The sequence below is a fragment of the Capsicum annuum genome, chromosome 12 (genome assembly GCF_002878395.1).
Source record: "Capsicum annuum cultivar UCD-10X-F1 chromosome 12, UCD10Xv1.1, whole genome shotgun sequence".
In the NCBI taxonomy this organism is placed as follows: Eukaryota; Viridiplantae; Streptophyta; class Magnoliopsida; order Solanales; family Solanaceae; genus Capsicum; species Capsicum annuum.
Genome location: NC_061122.1, coordinates 3,605,059 through 3,625,886, shown reverse-complemented (window position 1 = coordinate 3,625,886; position 20,828 = coordinate 3,605,059). Strand labels below are relative to the sequence as shown.

At 37.7% G+C, this 20,828-nt stretch overlaps 1 pseudogene; it reads right to left on the bottom strand.

Moving 5' to 3' along the window:
* Positions 1–13,954: 13,954 nt before the first annotated feature.
* LOC107871702 lies at positions 13,955–16,670 on the bottom strand (annotated as a pseudogene).
* Between the last annotated feature and the right edge of the window lie 4,158 nt (positions 16,671–20,828).

The window sequence follows — 20,828 nt, the reverse complement described above, 5'->3', positions numbered from 1 at the left end:
TCTTCTGGCGGACCTCATTCTTCTCAGGAAACAAGCTTACCTACTGAGATTCCTGATGCACTATCACAAGATGTCACGACCCGAACTGGGGCCCTGGCCGTGACGGGTATTCCGAACCATGACTGAAATAAATAACTGTCTGAAAAACTGGGACAAGGCCCCTAGTAGACCCAAAAACTACTAAATGATAAATAAACTGTCAGACATCAGGCCTTCCGGAATATAGAAGGCTCACCAAGTGACTTTGCAAATCTGCCTGAAGGATCTACTGATTTTCTAGACCCCTAGACTTTGCCTCTGAACTTGGGAGGGGAGGGGGTCAATACAAATGTACTGGTAAGAGTGTAATCCAAAACAAAGTAGAGATTTATATATAAATAAATGAGAGCTGTTATAAAGAACATTATTGCAAAATGATTTCGAAAATACATGGGCATAGTATAATGATTTTTCAACAACAATGCAACACATCTGAGCTAGGTGGTACACCCTATAATTTCACATTTACACCAACTGTCAAATCTCGCTTGCAGCCGAGATTAGAGTATAAGTGAGGGGAAGACACACAAGATCACACAGCAGGGTGTCTCGACCCAATGAAGTATGGTAGTGCACAAGATCACAAAGAAGGGCTCCTAACCATAGTTCCAAATTGGGATAATATATATCAGGTACACAAGATCACAAAGCAGGGTACCAATTTCCCTTGTCGATAAACACGGTTTCCAGCGATGAGCCCTTTTACTCAAACGCCTTCTTCGGGCATCCACCTATCTCATGTAAAATAAATGCATTCAAACTTCATTTAATTCAATCACATATCATATTCTGTAGGGTATCGTTATACCCGACTTGCAAGTCATCAGTATCACATCATTCTTTCATTCAACCATTATATTCAACATATTTCAACATAAACAACCCTCTCCTTGCAAGTCAAAATCATATCCAATCATAACAATTTTCAAAACATTTCATGTCATGATTTTCAAGATGATTTTCAAACAATTCACATCATATGAAAATTTAAAACAAAATCATATCAAGAGAGGGATTTCATATAATTCATGCTCTCAAGTTATCATCTTTTCGAAACACATGCATGTACATATATAATATATCAAATCACTTCGGGGAGAGGCCTAAAGACCAAATCAATGTCATTGAAACCTTTAAACATGATTATATTCGTAATTTCAAAAAACCCCATTCTTCAAACATGAATTTTTCCATGAGATTTTTAGGATAACCTCACGTACCTTAATTCCATAAGATAATAGGTAATTCTTGAAGCTTACGGATTGGGGATTCCAAATCTTCAATCGCTTTTGAAAACGCACGGTTGAATCTTGAGTTATTTGGGTTTTTAGTTTGAAACCCTAGAGAGTGTTCTTGGAGTAATTTATGAAAATATCAATAATGAGGTTATTTGGGATTGAAATCCCGTGTTTAAGCTGAAGAAGGGGGGCTGAAAATACCCATTTTGCCCTTAAAAATGCGGAAACAGTATCTGAAAATTTGGAGTGTGCGATAGGGCGTGCGTCTCACGCTTATCGCATGCTGCTACTGTCTCAGTCACTAAAATGGCTATAGATTTTTTCTCGGATATCGGATTTAGGCGAAATTGATATCGTTGGAAAGATTATTCGAAGACCTTTCATTTGATATATAATAGTCCCTCTAATTCATCATATTCTAGGAGTTATGGCCAATAGAATTTGACCCAAGTTTAAACATCCACTAAAACTTATTCGATTGAAATGTTTTCAACTAGTCTTAGAGTTTGGGGATTTTTGTGAACTCAATTATATTCAAAGGTATTATTACACTATAGGATTGATCACCACACATATATTAACAAGCAATCATCTAGGTCGGGTCTATACGCATAAGGACGACGGTTTTGATTCTATCCCGAAAGTACGGGGTATTACATTATCTCCCCTTGGGATCATTCGTCCCCGAATGATGGGTAGGGACCTTTTGAATCTCTAAGAGTGTAGAATAAAGAACAAAGTCTCTCATTGAACATTTTGCCTCGACAAAATATGTGAAGGCAGAGAATAAGCTTCATGATAACCCCTAGTGAAACTTGAACGCACGAAACATGAGATAACGAAACATGGTATCGACATGATCTTGGCATGTGTTTTATGACACATGATCAAAGCATTGCAAGATATGAATTTTCCTTAGAATCCTCGGCCTGATTAAGATCGGTATAAGACATGAGATGGGGTTTTCGCGGGACATAAGAATATTATCCTTCTCCATCTTACAAGATACAATTAAAAGACTTAAGCTTGAGGACACTAATTTTCTATGCCCCAAACAATAAAATACATGCCTCATCGTTCCCGACTTACAATTTTCCCCATACACATCTATCCTCACGAATTTGATTCCCGCTGTAATATACTTCTATGTTGAAGCCTCACTTGGAGGAAAAAGGTGCTAACTTAAACTACGGGACCCTATATTCTACATCATATTCAGGGATCATCTCACCTCATCACTATAATCCAACAACTCAAGTCTTAATTCATGGAATACTAACCACATGGGACATTGGTTCATTTCTTCACCCAATACAAAATTGGTTCATTTCTTCACCCAACACAAAATTGGTTCATTTCTTCACCCAACACAAAATTTAAGTCTATCATTACTACACCCACTACATGGATCTCTCCCCACTAAGATCAACAATTTCAATCACTCTCACAAATAGTTTCACCATATTTTTTTTCTTAGATATTTTGCCCAATAAAAGTTCATCTCCTTCCTTTTCCTATCACCTATAACCTCAGCTCGAGAATCACATCAAATTTCTCACCTTCAAGAACATCTACTCCCATACCTAACACACTACTACGCTTCCATAAACACCATCATACGAACACATGGAGGGTCATTAAGGGACCCGAGCATACACATTATGAATGGAAGTAACATCATCAGACCATCACTCATACTTACAGCACTACTCGATGAGGGACATAAAGTGAAGATACAATAGAATAGACACGGAGTGCTCCTAATATCAAGTGCCTGGATCATAAGTAAAGGGTCGTTCGGCATGAACACAACACATTATGGTTCCCTTAGGATAGACCAAAATGAGAAACATGGATGCACATATCATGATCTATGTGGCATAAATCTGAAATTTACGTCACTAACAACTAAGGTAAAGATTTCACTTCAAGTGATTGCTCCCCATTCAAGGAGCTGAAAATTTTCCATGAGTTATCATAGACTTTTATCACTTTGGCTAATTCCGACATAAAATAATTCCGCAACATACAAAAACACATTTCCTTAGGACCGAGCATGTCATGAGACATAGGTTTAGATCATGAGCAACATAACCTATGGCTCGGATACTTGGAGTATTGGGTCACTAAGGTACATTATCGCTTCTTGTTTGGACATCAGAACATGACATGATTTACATAGAGAACTCAAACCTTAGACATCGGCAGGACTTGAATACATAAGACATTGGTAGCATGAACCCTTAAACTGAAGTAGGAGGAACACACTTGAATAGGAGTAAGTCCATCATGACTCTTTCCTAACTTGCCACAATATGAAAGATTCGGAAACTACCTTAACTCACCATCTCCCCCTTAGATCAAAGTCACAATCCTAGACTTGAGAACATAACTGCTAATCAATCTATAACCACAATTCTCTATACAATGGGGGATATCAGTATACACATGAACACAAACTTCCCTCAATAATTTAACATAAATACACTAAGTTTCTTCTGGGCCATCCCCCTTCAGGGATACTAATCATAACTTCCTCTAACCCTAAGATCATCCACTCATGACTAACATCATTATAGGCATGGACATCCACGCCTCTAAACACTTAAGTGTTAGGATTTATGTTCTTGGCATGGAAGGATGATTTCAATTTGGGAAGGATATTAATTTGGGGATAAAGTATTGTTTTACTACTCAAATTTGGTGTTCAGGCCGAATTAATGTGGGTGGAATTTGACCCAAAGGCCCTTTATGAGATAGAGTGTAAATATTGAAATTCCCAGGTACGTGCAGCAAAGAATGCGTCGCATGCTATATCCCACCGGACTGGAGTATGCATCGCACAGCACTATACCATACGATGCATATATATCGCATGATGCCACTGTTTTGGGCATCCAAACATGCCCTAAACGACGTCTAAAAATTCCAAAACTCACCCAAGACGTACCCTTGACTTCCCCGATCATGAATCAACAAGAAATCCTAAAATCGAAGGTCGGAAAAGTTGAAAATATAATCATCAAAGATTGGGAGCTCAAAATGTAACTAAGTCACTTTCGTCAACACTTAGAAAAAGGAAATCATTCAAGTTGTAAACCCTCTAAGCCCATTACTGAGTAACATCAAATCGAGAAAACTATGGGGCATTATGACTACTTAACGCATACTCTAAAAGCATTGCTTTCCCAGAACTCTACTCTTAAATTTTTGCTATTATCAATCATCATCAACCTAAAACTCACACTCTCATGAGCATACATACACATCCTCCCTTTTTATCACATAAAATCCACTCTACACTACTTAACCTTCTAACGTTAGACCGTTAATCACAAAACTTATATCATAGAAAAAACCTTACCTAGCAACTCAACGGTACTACTATGTCTACTAGCCACACACAATATGTAATAGTCTTAGAAAATTTCCCAACTCCATATCACCTTGGGCATACTTCTAGCTCATACATACAACATCATACTTTGTTACGAATCAAATAAATTTAATCTATAGCATACACCATTCAATCCTATTAGGTCACTTCCATATGACTAGTATCATTAACCAAGAAATCATCACATCCACCTCTATGGACATCAAATGTTCAAACTTAATGTCTAGTGCTAAGCATGATTTACAACCCAACCTGACACACAATTCTCATAAAACATTCATCATTAATCTTAAGCCACTATTCTTACATCCACATCCTACATCAAATTCAAGCCAATAATCTAGCATCAATCATCTACCACCAATGAAGAAGGCAACATAATATACTAGTCCGTCAAATTTGGACATTCTATCCAAATATCTCAACAATCTACTACATACCTTCTCACAAGTAGTACTAGTTTACAATTACCAGCGGAAAGAGGGTCAAGGGGGATAAAGTCACGTAATAGACATGGTCAACCTTAATTTTCTATTATAACCCCATACAATCCTATCTACTTATATGGCTTTCTCGCATCACACTTACTTGCCCAAGCCTACATTTAGACTACCTTCAAATTCCACAAGCAACCATGAGTCTATAATTATTACTTACTGGCTCATCTAGCCATTTTCATACCTCAAGCAGACAACAATTCACCTTAACTAATAACTCCTTCTCTACCTTCTACTAAACTAACACACAAGGACGTATGACTTCATTACCAACTCAATCTCATGCGAAAAGATTCGACTATACAAATATTCTACCAACACAAGAACAACAAGTTGCTAGTGAATCGAAATAGGCCTCACACGGCTTCACTAGACTTAGATTTTTTAAAAAAGAAATATATGATAACAAGATTACATATTACAAAAGATAGAAAATTGATACACAATATTCAATGATCTAAGGATACACATCTTACTCTGTATAAATAAAAATCTGAGTCATACACTTTCTCCACAGACTATCATACAATCCCAAAATGGTACTACCACATTAGTCTACCACTAGAAAAAAGAAATGGTAAATCATTCTCAATCAATGGTTATTCGGCTATAAATATTTAGTTACACAAAGGTCACCCTCACCTCTGACCTCTAACCTTGTGACTTAATATCACCAACTTCTTGGTCTAATTTCACTAGCCACAGGTCATGACACCGACACTTTAACTTATTCTACTACTCGGGCAGAAATACAGTTCCAAAAACACAATTTTAAACTTGAGGAACTTATGACACATCAGGGAACCCCTCTCAAGCCCTTTGTGTGACTTCTGAAATTTCTATTAGTAAATCTGAGAGCATTATTTGAAAACACCATAGTAATGAAAAGAATTAGGATAAATTTTTCTTTCGTATCGGCGACATCATAGCACAAATTGGAGTATGAAGGAGGAACATTCTGACTTTATAACACGAACTAGAACATAAAGAAAGAGAGACATTCCTAAACGCCAAGTAGCCTCCTGCTTATAAGTGTGGCACGCTACACGCCCATAAACAAGACTGTACTCGACGCGATTTCGCAGACACCCTGGGACAATGAATCATGCTCTGATACCAAGTTTGTCATGATCCAAATCAGGGTCCTGGCCGTGACGGGTATTTCGAACCATGAAGGCCCGAAACACCCCTATCTGTCTGGTAATCATGCACATAATTCATATGATAATAGAATGTAGAAGATACACAATATTACGGAAACATGTTCATGAATCACATGAAAACAAAAATGGATCTGCGAAATCTCTACTACATGACTGAAATAAACAACTGTCTGAAAAACTGGGACAAGGCCCCCAGTAGACCCAAAAATTACTAAATGATAAATAAACTACCAGACATCAGGCCTTCTGGAATATAGAAGGCTCACTAAGTGACTTTGCAAATCTGCCTGAAGGATCTACTGATTTTCTGGACTTCTAGATTGTGCCTCCGAACCTAATAGGGAAGGGGGTCAATACAAATGTACTGGTACGCATAGTAATCCAAAACAAAGTAGAGAATTTTATATAAAATGAATGAGAGCTGTTATGTAGCACATTATTGCAAAATGATTTCAAAAATACATGGGCATAGTATATTGATTTTTCAACAACAATGCAACACATCTGAGCTAGGTGGTACACCCTATAATTTCACATTTACACCAACTGTCAAATCTCGGTTGCCACCAAGATTAGAGTATAAGTGAGGGGAAGACACACAAGATCACACAGCAGGGTGTCTCGACCCAATGAAGTATGGCACAAAGTAGGGCTCCTAACCATAGTCCCAAATTGGGATAATATATATCAGGTACATAAGATCACAAAGCAGGATACCAATTTCCCTTGTCGGCAAACACGGTTTCCAGCGATGAGCCCTTTTACTCAAACGCCTTCTTTGGGTATCCACCTATCTCATGTAAAATCAATGCATTCAAACTTTATTTAATTCAATCACATATCATATTCTGTAGGGTATCATCATACCCGACTTGCAAGTCATCAGTATCACATCATTCTTTCATTCAACCATTATATTCAACATATTTCAACATAAACAACCCTCTCCTTGCAAGTCAAAATCATATCCAATCATAACAATTTTCAAAACATTTCATGTCATGCTTTTCAAGATGATTTTCAAACAATTCACATCATATGAAAATTTAAAACAAAATCATATCAAGAGAGGGATTTCATATAATTCATGCTCTCAAGTTATCATTTTTTTCGAAACACATACATGTACATATATAATATATCAAATCACCTCGGGGAGAGGCCTAAAGACCAAATCAATGTCTTTGAAACCTTTAAAACATGATTATATTCGTAATTTCAAAAACCTCCAATCTTAAAACATGAATTTTTAGCCCATGAGATTTTTAGGATAACCCCACGTACCTTAATTCCGGAAATAATAGATAATTCTTGAAGCTTACGGATTGAGGATTCCAAATCTTCAATCGATTTTGAAAACCCACTGTTGAATCTTGAGTTATTTGGGTTTTTAGTTTGAAACCCTAGAGAGTGTTCTTGGAGTAATTTGATGAAAATATCAATAATGAGCTTATTCGGGATTGAAATCCCGTGTTTAAGCTGAAGAAGGGGGGCTGAAAATACCCATTCTGCTCTTAAAAATGCGGAAACAGTATCTGTAAATTTGGAGCATGCAATAGGGCGTGCATCGCATGCTTATCGCATGCTTATCGCATGCTGCTACTGTCTCAGTCACTAAAATGGCCATAACTTTTCGCTCGGATATTAGATTTAGGCGAAATTATTCGAAGACCTTTCATTTGATATATAATAGGCCCTCTAATTCATCATATTCTAGGAATTATGGTCGATAGAAGTTGACCCAAGTTTAAACATCCACTAAAACTTATTCGATTGAAATGTTTTCAACTCGTCTTAGAGTTTGGGGATTTTTGTGAACTCAATTCATATTCAAAGATATTCTTACACTATAGGATTGATCGCTACACATATATTAACAAGGAATCATCTAGTTCGGGTCTATACGCATAAGGACGACGGTCTCGATTCTATCCCGAAAGTACGGGGTGTTACACAAGATCATATGTCTGATGCTCTACATTTACCTACTCAGATCTTGGTGAAGGATGCACATATATCAGTAACACAACCAGAAGAGACTAGAAGATCATCAAGAGATAAAAGACCTCCACTGTGGGTGAAGGACTTTGTTCTCGTGCAAAGCATACACCCTACTCACTGGACAAATATATCTCGTATGACAAGGTAAACAAGTCGTATCAATCACATCTTTCAAGAATACCTGTCAATACAGAACCTAAAAGCTGTAAGGAAGCAATTACTGAGCCTAAGTGGATTGAGCCAATGAACGCTGAAATTGAGGCATTACAAGCTAATCACACTTGGGATATGGTTACTCTTCCACAAGGAAATATTCCTATAGGCTACAAGTGGATCTACAAGATCAAATATATGAGTTCAAGTGAAATTAAGAGTTACAAAGCAAGATTAGTGGCTAAGGGTTATAGCCAAAAGGAAGGGATAAACTATCAAGAAACATTTAGTCTAGTTGTGATGATGAAAACAGTAAGAACTATTTTGACTATTGTTGCTCAAAATAAGTGGCACATCCATCAGATGGATGTGTTTAATGCCTTTCTACAGGGAGACTTGACTAATGAGATCTATATGGATCTTCCTCAGTGATTTAAGAGTCAGGGGGAGAATAAGGTGTGTAGACTCACTAAATCCCTGTATGGACTAAAGCAAAAACTAAGGCAATGGAATACAAAGCTGTCTCAAGCATTACTGAAATTTGATTTCAAATAAAGTAAACATGATCACTCCTTGTTCAGCAAAAAGGCTACAACAGGTACTATACTTGTGCTCATTTATGTAGATGATATGTTAATTACTTGCAGCAGTCTACATTTGATTGAAGAAATAAAGGATCAGCTGAAATAAACCATCAAAATGAAGGATTTGGGAGAACTAAGATATTTCTTTGGGATTGAGTTTGCTAGATCCAAGAAAGGTATTATAATGTACCAAAGGAAATATGCATTAGAATTAATCTCAGAAACAGGCTTAAGTGTAGCTAAACCAGCTGGAACACCAATTGACACCAACATTAAGTTGACTACCAAGCAGTATGATGATCAGAACCACAAATCAGTAAGTTCAGAAGATGATTCTCTAACAGATCAAGGATCTTACCAAAGAATTGTAGGTAAGTTGCTATATCTAACATTGAACAGACCTGACATCTCCTTTGGGGTTCAGACACTAAGTCAGTTTCTACAACAGCCTAAGAAGTCTCATATTGATACGAGAATAATGGCCACCTTAGCTTTCGCCAACATCATTCAAAGTTACTATGTGAAGAATCAAGCTTTGATCGCATGGAGGGCACGGGATTATACTTGGAGGGGACGTTTTGAGCCTACCATTGATTAAACCCGAGTGTGAAAGATTACTTGAAGAATTGAAGACTTAAGGACTCTCGGGTTTGGACCGCCTTTGTTGGTTCACGGTTTTGGTTCCCTTTATTAAGGGCATTTTTGTCACTTATCTTTGTCCAAGTAACACTCCATGACCATCCCTCCTCATTAAGGGCATTGGAGTCATTTTGTGTTCATTTTGTAATAGATTATAAATAGGCTCCTTTAGTCTTATTTTCATTAGTTTATGAAAGATGAAAGATTGAAACACTTGAAATCCTCTCTCTTTTGAGAGTATACCACCTTAGTATAGTCTTATTTAGGACTTGAAAAAGTCATCATTTGTATAGGGCTTGGAAAAGCCAATATTGTTCTTTGCTTGGAAACGGTGGATCTTGAGGTGAGTCAATTACCTTAGCGGTTACCGTAAGAGTGTGGTTTTGATTATTACATTCATTAGGGGTTAATGTTGAAATATACTTGGTTCTTGATCTTGTAGTAATCTTGGTCTCACTATCTATCCTTTCATTATTTTGCAAATCCATGTGTTTTTATGTTTGTCATCTTGTATCCCTTTGTGTTGCTTGTTCTTATCACGTTTTGTGGACTGTTTTGGCATCTTAGTAGACTGATTTGAATCATTTGGTATCATATCCATCATTGGTTTCATTCCAACAAGATCAATATTGGGCTTGGTAACTTGAAAATAAAAAAAAAGTGTTGAAAAGCTTAAAAACCCAAAAATAGTAAAGTTGTCCCATTTTTGTGTTTGGGCCAAGATTTGAGGCTTGGTTTTCTTGTGTTTTTTGTGTGTTTGGTTGTTTATAGTGTTATTCCCTTCTTCACCAACACTAATAGAGTCTACTTCTAAATTTTGAGCTAAATCTGAGTGACTCTTGAATGTTGAAAGGTTGTTGATATTGTTGTTGAAGATTGGTGGTTGGAAAAATGTTTTGCTGATACTGTTGTTGAATATTGGAACTTTAATATGTGTTGTTGATGTTTGGGAGGTCCAACGTGAACCTTAGAACTCCAATATTCAATGTTGTGTTCTTGGTGTTCATCAACATCTTCATATCTTGTGTTGGATGAAAAGTACATTATCTTGTGAAATTTGTGTTGATCAACTTCTGTGTGAAAATTGCCCACCACTTGAGGATGTATATGATGTGATTTATGAACCTCAAGTGTGTGATGATGTTGAAAATTTTGATCAAATGAATAGGAGTGAACCCGTGAGCTTGCCCTTTAATTCTAATATTTGCTTAGATCATAGGGATAATCATGTGCTTAAGACATCTTTAAAACTTGATAATGAACTTTTAGAGAGTGAACTTGTTCCAAATCTACCCGTGGGATAGATCATGCTCTCTTTAGGTATAGTTTCTTGTTTGAAGATGATGTAAACACTCCTAATGAACCTAGTGGTGAAAATGATGGTATAGCTTGCTTTGAAAGCTATAGCCGATATGCTAACCCACTATGGTGTGACAACATTCCTCATAAAGATGGAAATCTCTTTTTGAAAGATGAGAGTACTCTTAAGGGTAAGGAATGTGTAGTCCTTCTTGAAAACCCGAGGGAAAAGGTGCATTGACTTCTTGGAGTAACGTTCCTAAATACACATCCTTGTTTGACACACTTGTGCCTAAATTGCATGAATTCCAACTTGTGGATGCCAAGTTGTCTAGTTGTTTGAAGGAAAGAATGTGTATGTGTTTAAATGCTTATTCTTCACCTGTGAATTCCTTTGCACGTGATTCTTTCCTACACTACTATCACGACCCGAGCCGGGACCCTTGCCGTGACGAGTATCCCAAACCATGAAATCCCAGAACACCCTTCTCTATCTAGTAATCATGCACAACATTCATAAAACAAAAGATAAATGCGGAATTTGAAATCTAATTCAGAAACATGGTCAATCTGAAAGTGTATCTGAATAATAATGTCTGACAGCAGTCTGCGAAATCTGTACTATGAACTAAACAAAATGGGACAAGGCCCTAGTAGACCAAAAACATAACTACTGATAATTAGTTGAAAATCAACAGGCCTTCTGGAGTAAAAAGGCTCACCACTGCACAACCTGATCTGCAATTTGAATTATCTACTGCTTATCTGGACCCCTAGACTAAGCCTCAGAACCTGAGAGGTTGGAGGGGGGAGGGGGTCAATACATACGTACTGGCACACAGAGCAAATCCAAAATAATCATTTATATTCAACATATATGAGAGCAGTTTAAAGCAGTTCATAAACAATCATATAGTAGGAAATCTCATGGGCATTTTAAAAGACTCTGTGAAAATATCTGAAATCTCTGACACTCTTTGTATTACTTCTGTGCTAGGTGGTATACCCTACAATTCTTGAAAATTCCATAGGCTATATGGAAACTGCCATTGACTCGGCAGCCAAGCCTCCAACCCAAGTGTGCCGCAAGTGTCAGAGTCTCTGAATCTACTACGCCACACGGCCGTCGCTAGCATATAATAATACTCTACTCGTATCAGCAAATACGATTTCAGGCTAAGAGTTGCTTGAACTCACGCCTTCTTCGGGTAACCACCTAACACTCTTTAAGCCCCTTTTTAAAACTCTATAAAACATGCATTCTCCGAAAACGTAATCTGAAATCATACTCTGAAAACATACTCTATTATGGCATAATTACATATGGTATCGTCATACCATTGATTTGCAAGTCACATCTCTGAGCCATTATTAGCATACAAAAATCTCTATTTCAAGACATAAGTTCAGGATCACCATAGCAATAAAACAATTCAAGAAAACTTATGTATACACATGCAATTAACTCTTTGCCAACAATTCAACAAAACAATGGTGGTCATGTCCAAAGTCTCTTTCTCATGCAATTCTTCTCTTTGACTCGAAACATAGTCATATCAAGACACCCTCTCAATAAATCTAAGTCAATGTTTCAAATGCCATGATGTTTCAAATCACGAAAACATGCATTTCAATTCTCTTTTCAACAAAGCCAAAATCTTTAATTTATTACAAGAGAGGGAGTCCATAATTCATGCTCTCAAAACAAAGATCAAATCTTAGTTTCATAAATAAACGTATACATGTAAATCAATTTAGGGGGGAAGGCCACAATAACAAAGCAAGAGTAGCATTTAAACCTTCGAAATACATAATCTATAATAAAGTTTTCAAAACCTCCATAAAATACATGCATTAAAACTTAAATCATGCTCTAACAAATTTCAAGCCCCTGTAGTTTTTAGGATAAACCCCACGTACCTCTATTTCCAAAGATAATAGGTGCTTCTTGAAGCTTGCGGATTGGGGATTTCGAATCTCTAATTATCTTCTAAAACTCATGGTTGAATCTTGAGTTATTGGGGATTCTATTTTGAAACCCTAGAGAATGTTCTTGAGAAAATTTGATGAATGTCACTCTATTTTGGTGTTTGAGGGATTAAATCCCGTGTGGGGAACAGACAAATACCAAAATGCCCTTAATGATCTGGAGAAGCCTGAAAAATTGGCCTGGGGCAATCTACCAGGGGCCGCCCTCCTTAGAGCACCGCTCTAGGCTAGGCGTTGCCTGCTCTATCGCGGGCTTGCCCCCAAGCCAAGCGATCTTCCAGGCGATGCCTGCAGATCGCAGGCACTCACTGGAAAGGAAACTCAAACTCGCCCTTATGCACGTCTAAAAACTCCGAAACTCTTCCGAGACGTAGTACAACCTTGTCCCATTGCAACGCAACAAGAAAATCTAAAAACGGATGTCGGGAAGGTTGAAAATAAAATCCCCAAAGATTACTAGCTAAAATGAGTCTAAGTCTTTCAACACTTAGAATATTTTCAAGTTTTCTCACTCTATGCTCATGCTAATAAGAAACAATCATCATGGATTGGCTGACAGGCAAACGAACTATTTCTGCGAACTATACAGACAGTAAAGCTGCTACACAACTTGCAACCAATCCAGTCTACCATGAGAGGGCTAAACAATTGATATTGACTGCCACTTTATAAGGGAAAAGATCACTCAAGGTCTGATATCTACAAAATACATCTCTACACAGGATCAACCTGCTGATCTACTTACCAAAGGACTCACTAAAGCACAACTACAACATCTCAGTTCCAAGCTAGGTATTCCTAACATTTTCTCACTTCCTAGCTTGAGGGGGAGTGTAGAGAATGGCTAAGCAGTCCATTCCAGATGCTAAAAGTGATCACAAGCTACAGTAACTGAAACTTCCAAAATACAGTTATTCACTGTAGCAACATTTCCAAGAAGTAGTTACTAGCCGTTAGAATAGTTAAGTAGTTAGGTACTACTCTTATTAAGTTAGTTAGTTAAGCTCAACTGTATGTGTATATATATAACCTGTATAGAACATGAATAAAGAATGGAACAAGAATACACTTTTCCATATCAGTTTCTTCTGTAAATCTCATCTTCTTCTTCTCTGAATCTCATACTGTGTTCTTGGTTTTCTTCTCCTCTGGAATTCATTCTGTTTCTTGCTTCATATTCTACATTCAGTCCACCAGAAATTACACAAATTTTGTATAAAAGTAAAATATAACATTATAAATCAGGTCGCTATAAGTGAAATGTCGTTATAATGAGGTGACATTATAGAGAGGTCTGAACAATTGTACCTTTGTTTCAAACCATAAATGACGCAGCAAACCTCGGTAGAGATAAAGATGAACAAGTCTTTTGGGTTCAAATTCTTCTGGCAAGGATTCCGAAGGATATCTAAAAATGTCAATCCAAGCCAAGCTGTTGGGCAGGTACTCAATGGCATCATGTGTATCAAATTTGTAGATGCATAATAGTTTAAGCCTTTTCATATTCTTCATGACTTCTTTGCTAAAGCGTAGTTTTTTAAAGTGGTCATCGTGCAGCCAGATTGATTCCATTGCTTTTGTCTCCTGATAAAAAAAGCATTAGTCTACAAAGTAACAACAACAAGAGGGTAAAACATACGCAGTCCATGCCGCTACCTCGAGGTGAGGTAGAGAGGCTGTTTCCGATGGACCCTGGGGTTGAAGTTCAAATTGCTTAGCCTACTTACTGCATTGTTCAGCATAACTTCTTCGAAATCTTCAACGTCCCATATTCTGCTAGGTTCTCCCAAATCTTTCTGCATTTTCACCACAAATCTACCCATATCTTCAATCAAGTCGTGCATTTCAAGGCTATCATCTCCGGAGATGAACACAAGAGATTTATCAATTAGGACATCCAATCCATATTCAGCTCCATTATTATAGTTGCCGAGGATTTGTAGGACTTCAGTTTTATCATATCCTCCGAAGAAACATACCATATCCAGGAACATCTTTTGCTCTTCGGGCTCTAGCCCATCATAACTTATTTTGATTTTTTCAACAATTTCTGATGTTGACTTGTCCTTTATTTTATCTACAATTCTTCTCCATTGAGTTAGGCCTTTCCCATGAAACAAAGAACCCCACACCTTGAGGGCTAAAGGAAGGCCTTTAGCATGATTTACGACCTCCAACGAGAACATCTTAAAACACTCATCTGGAAATTTTTTTTTGAAAGCATGTTGATTGAACAACAACATAGCTTAATGATCGGGTAGCGTAGACACTTCATATATTGCATCATCATTCTCTATCAATTGTCTATTTCTAGTTGTTATGACAACTCTGCTGCCATTACCAAACCAATCAAGATCACCTGCTAAATACTCCAAATGATCACTATGATCTATGTCATCAAGCACGATTAGCACCTTCATAGAACAAATTGTACTCGGAATCATACACTTCCCATCAAACTTATTGTTGACGTAATCGTCTTTTTTCCTCAACAGTTCAGATAGAAGCATATTTTGTAAAGAATGCAGTTGATTCTTTTTGGCATTTTCTTTAACATTAGCAAGAAAACAAGCAGCTTTGAATTGATAAGATAGAGTATCAAAGATGGCTTTTTCTATTGTCGTTTTACCAACTCCTCCTATTTCCCAGATCCCTACAATCCGAACATCATTGATTTCTGTCTGAAGTAGGGATTTTAGTTTCTCTAAATGAGCATTTATTCCCACAACATCTTGCAAAGAAGATAAAGAATAACCACTCCTGTATAGTTTGGAAGAGATTTGATCGACGATCTGAATTTCCTCAATTCATTCCTACATAAATAAGAATATCTATTGTGGAAAATGTAAGAAAATCAAGTATTAGCAAGTATGTCATATTGTTAATGTCCAGGAGGGTATAAACAGTCTATTCTTTTAAGCATGAAAGTAGCAAAATTTGAATAGTTTTAGGAAGATTTTCATGTATTCATTCTCTCTAGAAGAAAAAATGCTAGAAACATATAAAAACATTTCTTTCTTCTGTTTAATTACATTGTGCATACAGTATATATGACTAATTTATTTAGTGTTGATTCTGTTTAACTGACAGAAACATCCAAATTTAAATGGAAATTCTTCCATTTCTTTCTTCATTAAAAGCAATTATGTGTTTTCAACTCACCTGCCACGGACATCACGTCCTTTTAGATTTGCAGAAGCAGTTAGGGCAGTTCTCCGTCGTTTCACCTTCTGCATCCCCTCAACATCATCCCTATACTTTAGTTCATATTCGGAAAATGGTACTGCAAAGTCTCCACTTTGATTTCGAACATCTGATGGATCCACATCATAGAAGATCGGTATGACTGTTTGTCCATTTTCTTCTTGCTTGCATTCAATGATCTTCACTAGTTCATTCAAGCACCACCTCGATGTAGAAAAATTCTTTGAGAAAACAACGACTGCAAATTGAGACACTTCGATAGCTTTAAGGAGTTCTTCTGGAATTGAATCACCATCCTCTATCCTTTTATCATCTTGAAAGGTGAGTATTCCCCGGTTTTTCAAGCCTTCATACAAGTGACCAGCAAATGTTTTACGAGTATGCTCACCTCTAAAACTTAGGAACACAACATACTTCCATCGAGGACGGTACTGTGAATTACTCACAAAAGAGGAAGAAGATGCCATGGATATCTGAAAAAGAGAAAACACGGTGTGATAATTAGAATTGTTGTTGTTATTAATGAATTCCTTTAAAAAAGGAGGAAAGTTGGTGAGAAAGAAAAAATGATCAACTTTCCACATGGAATGTTTAAAGCTATAAAATTAAAGCGCATGTCAGTATATTTGACATATCTTTGACTTAAGACCGCAAGATTAAAAAATCCATGCATAAATGCAGAGTTAATCTGGAGTTTATTTTCTTGAACTCCATATATGTTATTCAATTTAAAATGAAGATAGTAGTAAATGGGCTTTATTTTAACTGAAGGAAGTAGAAAATTCCTTCAAAGACCACCTAACCACACTTAAAATATGTAAATAATGGCACTGGTAGTTGCAGTCCCTCTTCCTACTAATTATATAATATAGTTCCATATGCATTAAATAGTTTCTGTCCTTTTAATTTCTTAAAGGTTAAATTATATGATATGGTTTTTGTCCTTTATATTTGCCAAATGGTTGTAGTTTTTTTTAAGAAAGTTTACCCCGGTTTTCGTCAAATATATTTTATGGAGATTGAAAGTGTTAGCATCCAACAAACTTAAAGACCAAAATTGCATTTTGTTAACCATGATGGTTCGACTTGATGTAACATCCAGGAAATTTTAAGCTAAGATCTGAATGGTTCTTCATGTGTGCATAGGTCTAAACCCGATGATTCCTATTTAGACATAAGTGTCATGATCAATTTCCAAGTGTGTTAGTTCTTTGTATGTGAATCTTGATCATAAAAAACACCTACCATAGAGTTAAGTTGACAGCATTCCTATCGATTGAGTTTTAGTATTATATTTTATTAGGGTCAACTTCAAACGATATCCTAACTCCTAGAATATGAAGAGATTTGAGTCCCAAGACCTATTAAATGAAAGGTCTTCGAGCCTTCTTTCTAATGCAACTGACCGTTCGTCAATCCGATTCCGAAGAAAAAGGTTATGAGCATTTCAGTGGGCGAACAAGTGGACCACCACATTGGCAGCATGCAGCGAACCCTCTAGGTTTGTCTGTAGTCCGGATGACCTCAGTGTATGCTTGCTTCGCTCAGTAGTATGCAGCGGATGAAATGTTATGACTCAGTCCTTGCGGCAAACTTGGATTGGGGTTTAACTTTGGAGTCATTATTTATATTCCTTCTTATTTTGCATACCAATACATTCCACGTATTATATTGACCGTCCTCCGACGCTATATCATTTCATGATGTAGGTACGGGGATACATTCTCGTGGTTTTGTGCCTCATTAGAGTGAAAATCTAAACCATAGCTCCTACATCCATTGATGGATGCAGAGAATCAGCTAAGCAGAGGAAGGACAAGGAAACTGTTAAGCATCACTAACAACTTCTAACAAACTGATAACAAACTAACTGCATTTAACTTCCCTAACTAACTAGGCATCCAGTGTGTTGGGACAATTAGAATTCATTGGGGACAGCTTTAGCAGTGGTGAGCCTCCATTCTCCTGAAGACCTAGTTATTTCCTTGTATTTCGCAAGTTAGAAGCTTCATGGACCTATGTCAAGGTTGTGCAAATGATTTGAAGATCAAGTATTTTCAATGTAGATCAAATATTCACAAACTACTTTCTACAATGTTGATTTGCAGTAGATAACTTAGTATTGGAAGAGACTATTTGAGCTCTACATCCCAATGGACATATAGTTACTCTACAACTAGAGATACAACAGAAAATTCCTGGAGATAGTTCCCCTTTGACCGTTTGTGCTTTCTGATGTGAGGCGACTTACTGATTGACACTCATTTCTTTTTAATCTGTTCCAAAAAACGAAGTATTTGGAAAAATTCGTTAGCGTTAATAGTGGCATAGCCTCATAGCCATAGAAATAAATACAACCCAGTCGTTGTCATATAGATTGAAACAGCAAAAAGAGATTGGAACACTGGCTGGTTATAGAGGAAAATATGTATACTTGAACAAAATCTCAACTATGCAATACCTAAGATTGGGTGATGAAAGCACTAAGTATTTATTTTCCAGCATCAAAAGTAGGATAATATACTCAGAATAAAATCAGGAATCTCATGTCACCAAAAGGCAATCTGGTCATTCACTAAACAGGACTCAACCAACTAATTCTTATTTAGTCTGTCACTAAGGAAGAAGTAGCTGCTGTTCTGAATGAACTCTTGTTTCATCAGAAAGTCCTAGGAAATCATTGGTAAAGAGTTTGATACTGGGAGACTGTTTAAACCAATGAACTGTACCTCTTTGACCCTAAGGTGAAGTATCCTGCTATTATTAAAGAGTACACACCCATCTCATCTCTGGAATCATCACTCACGGAATGCGACCTGTAATGGATACTATTGTGGGTGATTTGGAGAGTGGTATGAGACACTGCAACTTGTTTTCCCTACTTTTATTCATGAAGTCATTTTCCTTATTTTAAAGGAGCCTGTTTTTTCCTCAGATAGGGAACACACCCTATGTTGATAACTATGCCACTTTTGCCAGCTATAGGGAATTGATGATCATTATCACACGGCAATGCCAAAAAAGTCTCAAATATCACCGAAAGTCGTAAAAAACCTGCAATTTTTGTCGTTTCGTCCGTTTGACTTGGAAAATGACTCCACTAGCCCCGCCAAAGCAGCCCAATCCATTTAATAAGCCGTTAGGGGACCTCCGGAGAAGTTATGCTCAAAATTTTTTCAGGAGTTCAAGCCCACCCCCGAACCTTGGGCTAACTCCCACCGAAAGTCGCAAAAAACACGTGATTCCTGCTGTTTCACCTGTTTGATTTGGAAAATGGCTCTCTCGGCCCTGCCAAAGCAACCCAATCTATTTAATAGGCTGTCATGGGACAGCCAAAGAAGTTTTTCCCAAAAATTTTCTCCAAGTCCAAGCACACCCCGAACTGTGGGCTAACACCAATCGAAAGTCGCAAAAACCCGCAATTTCAGCTGTTTTGCCGGTTTGACTTGAAAAATGGCTCCCCCAACCTCGCCAAAGCAACCCAATCCATTTCATAGGCCATCTAGGAACCGTCCGAGAAGTTTTGTCAAAAAGTTTTCAGAGCCTAAGTCCACCCCCCGAACCGTGGGCTAATCACCCACCAAATGTCGCTAAAAACCCGTAAGTCCTATGGTTTTGTCCATTTGACATGGAAATGGCTCCCCCAGCCCTACCAAAACAACCTGATCCATTTAATAAGACGTCAGCGGTGAGAAGTTTAGAGCAAAATTTATCCGGGAGCCCGAGCCCACTCGTCAAACTGTGGGCTAACTCCCACCTAAAGTCACAAAAAACCTCCAATTCCTATCGTTCTCCCATTTGACTTGGAAAATGACTCCCCCGACCCCGCTAAAGGGATCAAATCCATTTGATAGGCCAAAAGGGGCCCGCCCGAGAAGTTCCGCCCAAGAATTTTTTTGGAGCCCGAGCACCCCCAAAACGGTGGGCTCACCCCCACTGAAAGTCGCAAAAAATCAGCAATTCCTGCCTTTTTGCTCGCTTAACTTGAAAAATTGCTCCCCCGGCCAGTTAAAGAAACTTGATCTATTTAATAGGCCATCAGGTGGCCGCCGTAGTTTCACCCAAAATTTTTCTCAGAGCCTAGCCCAAGAAACCCGATCTATTTAATAGGACGTCACAGGACCATGCGAAAAGTTTCTCCAACGATTATTTCTGCAGCCTGAGCCCATTCCCCTAACTGTGGGCTAACACCCATCAAAAATTGCAAAAAACCCAAAATTCCTCGTTTCGCAAGTTTGACTTGGAAATTGCAAGAAACTATTTAGTGCAAATGGAACTATTATATTATTAGTAAGAAGAGGGACTGCAACTACCAGTGCCATTATTTACATATTTTAAGTGTGGTTAGGTGTTCTTTGAAGGAACTTTCTACTTCCTACACTTAAAATATACACATGTCAAGAATTGGACCTTGGGTAATCCTCACCTCTTGAGCTAGATTTTGAGGTTGAGTTAGGCCCAAGGTCCATTTCTTGACATGGTATCTGAGTCAGGTCCAACCCCGTTTTGGGCTCCCGGTCCACGCGCCAGTGCCAGTTGGGCTTGGGCGTGAGGAGGGTGTTAGAGTGGGTAAAAAGTCTCACCTTGGTTGGAGAATGGACTAGTGATTTGCTTACATGGACTTG